The 5832-nt window shown below is 35.5% G+C and overlaps 1 non-coding gene across 1 annotated transcript; it reads right to left on the bottom strand.

The window, feature by feature from the left end:
- Positions 1-5305: 5305 nt before the first annotated feature.
- On the bottom strand, positions 5306-5495 carry LOC132537108 (U2 spliceosomal RNA). Its single transcript, XR_009548593.1, has one exon. It is a non-coding gene; the product is annotated as a U2 spliceosomal RNA (small nuclear RNA).
- Between the last annotated feature and the right edge of the window lie 337 nt (positions 5496-5832).

The raw sequence follows: 5832 nt of genomic DNA, 5'->3' as shown, positions 1-5832 counted from the left end.
AAAATACAACATTCCTTTATGATCAAAACACTACAAAAAGTGGGAATAGATGGAAAATTCCTCAAGATAGTGGAGTCTATATATAGCAAAACTACAGACAACATCATACTCAATGGTGAAAAACTGGAAGCATTTCCACTCAGATCAGGTACTAGACAGGGATGCCCACTATCACCATTATTATTCAATATAGTGTTGGAAGTTCTTGCCATAGCAATCAGGCAGGAGCAAGGAATTAAAGGGATACAGATTTGGAAGAGAAGAAGTCAAACTCTCCCTATTTGAAGACCACATGTTAGTATACTTAGAAAAACCTAAGGAATTCAGCAAGAGGCTTTTGGAAATCATCAGGCAATACAGTAAGGTGTCAGGCTACAAAATTAACATTCAAAAGTCAGTGGCATTCCTCCATGTAAGCACTAAGGTAGAAGAAGATGAAATCCAGAAATCAATTCCTTTTGCTATAGCAACAAAAACAATAAAATATCTAGGAATAAACCTAACCAAAGAAGTGAAAGACTTGTATACTGAAAATTATGAGTCATTACTCAAGGAAATTGAAAAAGACACAAAGAAGTGAAGAGATATTCTATGTTCATGGGATGGAAGAATTAACATCATCAAAATGAATATACCACCCTGTTGGATAGTATGCCAACTACCCCTGGCTTCTGCTTAACCATATGCCTATATAGGGATAGATTTAATCACATTCAAAGCTTTGGTCTATTTACATAAATCACTTTTACATTTACATAAAGCACTCCAGGGCATTGGTGGTTCAGTGATAGGATTCTCGCCTGCTCTGCCCCCTCCTTGTCACACTCTGATTTTCACCAGTCACTTTTCTCTCCACCCTCTCTATGTCACATCCTGTTTCCACCCTACTTGGCAAGTATATATAAAGACAGCATTGTGAATTTTAAGGTCCTTTAGCTTAGCTTGGCTTAAATTGTGCTGCGTCCTGCATGAATAAAGAGATACTGCCTACAGCTCAACCATGAGTCCCTGGTCGTCTGTTGCCCGCCCGTGAAGCCAGCCCGGTGAAAACAACATAACCCGTCGAAAACAACACCACCCAGAGCCATATATAGATTTAATGCTACCCCCATCAAGATCCCAACCACATTTTTTAGGAGAATAAAACAAATGTTACAAATGTTTGTCTGGAACCAAAAAATACCTAGAATTGCCAGAACAATCTTGAGAAGAAAGAACAGAACTGGAGGCATCACACTCCCAGATCTCAAATTGCATTATAGGGCCATTGTCATCAAAACTGCTTGGTACTGGAACATGAATAGACACACTGACCAGTGGAATAGAATTGAGAGTCCAGAAGTAAGCCCCCACACCTATGGACATCTAATCTTTGACAATGGTGCCCAGACTATTAAATGGGTAAAGCAGGGTCTCTTCAAAAAATGATGTTGAAAAAAAATGGGTTGAAACATGCAGAAGAATGAAACTGAACCACTATATTTCACCAAATACAAAAGTAAATTCCAAGCGGATGAAGGACTTGAATGTTAGAACAGAAACTTTCAGATACTCAGAGGAAAATATTGGCAGAACTCTTTTCTGCATAAATTTTAAAGACATCTTCAATGAAATTAATCCAATTACAAAGAAGACTAAGGCAAGCATAAACTTATGGTACTACATCAAATTAAAACGCTTCTGCATAGGAAAAGAAACCACTACCCAAACCAAGAGGCCCCTTACAGACTGGGAGATTTTTACATGCCATACATCAGACAAGAGGCTAATAACCAAAATATATAAAAAGCTTGCCAAACTTAATGACAAGAAAACAAATAACCCCATCCAAAAATTGGGGGAGGACATGGACAGAATATTCACCACAGAAGAGATCCAAAAGGCTGAGAAACACATGAAAAAATTCTCCAAGTCTCTGATTGTCAGAGAAATTCAAATAAAGACAACAATGAGATACCACTTCACTCCTGTGAGAATGTCATACATCAGAAAAGGTAATAGCAGCAAATGCTGGAGAGGTTGTGAGATCAAAGGAACCCTCTTGCACTGCTGTTGGGAATGTCAATTGGTCCAACCTCTGTGGAGAACTGTCTGAAGAACTCTCAGAAGGCTAGAAATGGACCTTCCCTATGATCCTGCAATTCCTCTCCTAGGGATGTATCCTAAGAAACCCAAAACACCCATCCAAAAAGATCTTTGTACATATACATTCTTAGGAGCACAGTTTGTAATAGCCAAAACCCAGAAGCAGCCCAGGTGTCCAACAACAGATGAGTGGCTGAGCAAGTTGTGGTATATATACACAATGGAATACTACTCAGCTGTTGAAAACGGTGACCATTTTCAGCCAATCTTGGATGGACCTTGAAAAATTCATGTTAAGTGAAATAAGTCAGAAACAGAAGGATAAATATGGGAGATCTCACTCTCAGGCAGAAGTTGAAAAACAAGATCAGTAGCGAAAACACAAGTAGAACCTTGTGTGAACTGGAATTGGCGTATTGCACCAAAGTAAGACTCTGGGATGGTGTTGGGCTGGGGAGAATACAGGTCCAAAAAGGATGACAGAGGACCTAGGGGGGTTGTATTGTTATATGGAAAACTGAGAAATGTTATGTATGTACAAACTGTTGTATTTACTGTCAAATGTGAAACATTAATTCCCCAATAAAGAAATTAAAATAAATAAGTAAATAAATAAATAAAATTTACCTAAAAAACTTTTCTCCTTGTTCTTGTAACTCAGTCTAGTTACTTTTTTTGTTTATACAGTTAAATTATTCCAGTCTCTACACCCATCCTATTTTGTATGATACAGTTTCTTACTACTTGACATATATGTCATTCTGTTTATTTCTTTCACTCAACAATCACATCACAAATGGATTCTGTTTCACTCTTGCAAAAAAAAAAAGTCTTTGATATCTTCAGTTTAACTTTCTGCCCTTTTTAAACATCATAACTTCAAATATCAATACATATAATTTCAGGTTCCCTAGTGAGTTTCATTTTCCTGGTTAAACTATCTAATTTGCTTCTGAAACAGATTTTATTCTACCTTTTCTTGACTTGACTTAATGGTATTTGATCATTTTCACATTATCTAATTATTTTCTTTGTGTATTAAATTCTGCTTAAATGTTGTTCTTATAACATTTATATGAGAAACACCAATAACAAAGAATAATTTTGGTGATGATAATGACGATGATATTTATCAGTTGACTGAGCTCTCACTGTGTATACAAGTCTATGCTTTAGGACATAGGCATTTCCCCTTTAAGCTTACTCTGTGAGGTCAGAATTCTCAATTCATAGGTGAAGAAAATGTAGCTTATACAGGTTAAGAAGCTTGCTCAAGGTCACACAGCTAATAAGTTAATAAAACTAAGATTCCAACATAGATCTTACTGATTCCAAAGTCCGTGATTTAATGCATTGCCTTTTGAGAAACTCAGAGAAAAAAAAAGTGCTACATTTATCTTACAAAATTATAAGACAGGGGGCTGAGTGGTGCTGCACCTGAATAAGCACACATATTACAATGTGCAAGGACTCAGGTTCAAGCCCATCTCTCCACCTGCAGGGGTAAAGCTTTGCAAGTGGTAAAGCAGTGCCACAGGTATCTATCTGTCTCTCTCTCTAACACTCCGCTCCCTCTCAACTTCTGGCTTTCTCTATCCAATAAATATAGATAATAAAAAAGCAAGCTATAAAAAATTATAAGACATAGTTACCATTTTTCTTTTTAATAGTGCCATAACAGGCCAGGTAGTGATATACCTGGCTGAACGCACACATTACCATGTACAAAGACCTTAGTTATTCACATATCAGGTATAAGGATCCAGTACCCACTTGTAGGAGGAAAGTTTCACAAGAGGAGAAGAACCCAGGTCTCTCCTTCTCTCTCAACCTCTGTCTTCCACTCCCCTTACAAATTATCTCTGTCTTATCAAATAAAAGAAGGAAAAGACTAAGCAAAAAAAAAAAAGAAAGAAAGAAAGAAAGAAAGAAAGAAAGAAAGAAAGAAAGAAAGAAAGAAAGAAAAAATAACCACCAGGAGTGATGGATTTGTCATGCAGGCACAGAGCCTCAGTGGTATCCTTGATAGCAATAAATAACTAAATAAATAAGCCACAATTCAGAAAAAGATAGTATCTTTATGGTGTTTTTGTGATGCCTTTCTCAAAAAAGAAAGTGAAAGTGCTCTGTACATTGTAGAGTCTTAAACAAATGTAAGGTTTGATTATAATAATAGTAATGAATTCAAAGCACATTTATTATAACCTTGTCAATAGTTGTGGCATTTTTTTTACCCCCAATATAGGTTTATTATACTCTTGTTAAAAAAAAAAAGAGAGTTTTTGAAGAAGTATAATTTAGAAAATTAAGCATAATAGTATTTTAAGTGTATAAAAGGGCTTATTATGTCTTCGTAAAGCCTATAATAATTAGTTTGTGAGGTGACAAATTCCTTAATTATCTATTTTGAATCTTAATTTTTTTGCATTAAAGTAACTGAAGGAAGGCACTCTTGAATAATGCCGACTGATACCTGTAATTTCTTGAAATGTTGCCAAAACAACACCAAGGAAAATCTACTAACTTATTTATTTATTTATTTTTATTTTATTTGTGACTATATATATTTACGAAATTATGAGATAATGGGGTATAATTCTGCACCGTTCCCACCACCAGAGTTCTGTGTCCCCATCCCCTCCATTGGAAGTTATAGTAGTTCTCCCAAGGTTACAGATATGCGATGATTATTATTTTTATAACTATTTGCCTATATTTTTATATATTTGACCATTTTTCTCCCACGGTCCTGTCTTCTCTTCCTTTCCAAGTCACACCCACACCTGTTACTACTTCCAAATGTCCTTTTTTTTTGTCCTCTTTTCTCTCCATGGCCTGATAGAGTTGGATTTCAGAGCTCTCTGTTCATCTTCCCCTATCAACCCTCCCATGCTGGGAGTATGGACCAAAATCCTTTTTGGTGTGCTGTTAACTTATTTTTGAGGTCAAAGATCATCATAATTATAAACATGTATTATAAAATCCCCAGGTCTGAGTTAATTCACAGCCTGAACTGTTATTCCCACACAATGATGACAACTAAAGTTTTTTTTTTAAGTTTAAACCCCTATCAATAAATCAACTCATATGTTCTAAGTATGCAGTGAATACATATATGTATATACACAGTACTCAGATTTGAACAATATGAGAAGTCATATGATATATATATATTTTTTAATATTTTATTTATTTACTATAAAGGTAGGAGAAGAGAGAGAAAGAATCCGAAATCACTCTGTAAATGTGCTGTCAGGAATCAAACTCAGGACCTCATACTTAAGAGTCCAGTGCTTTATCCACTGCGCCACCTCCAGGACCACCATATATTTTCAGTTGCCACTTCTTAATTCTTAAACTGATCAGAACAGATACTACACTTGATCTTAACCAAAAGGCTGAGAAGCAATCCACTTGTTTGTTTTTAGAGAACCTAATATCAATCTATTAAAATAGTACAGTTCTATTTTTTCCTAAAAGATCCCACCAGAAACTTTTAAATCTTATTTGGTAAAGAATTATATATAAAAAAATTCTTCACTTCATAAGACTAATTCCTTATTGGCATTTACTGGATTTAGTAGCCATTTATTTTGACTGGTCATTTGGTTTCTGTCTTTTCCAACCATAAACTGCATTCCAGACTCTGGGATAGAATTCATTAATGACTATTAGGTGAAGAGGGAGAAGATTTTAAATAGAAATATAGTAAGAGGGTTAGGTGGTTGAGCACCAGGTTAAGCACAT

Source organism: Erinaceus europaeus, chromosome 2 (genome assembly GCF_950295315.1).
Source record: "Erinaceus europaeus chromosome 2, mEriEur2.1, whole genome shotgun sequence".
NCBI lineage: Eukaryota > Metazoa > Chordata > Mammalia > Eulipotyphla > Erinaceidae > Erinaceus > Erinaceus europaeus.
This window is presented reverse-complemented; position numbering and strand designations above follow the sequence as displayed.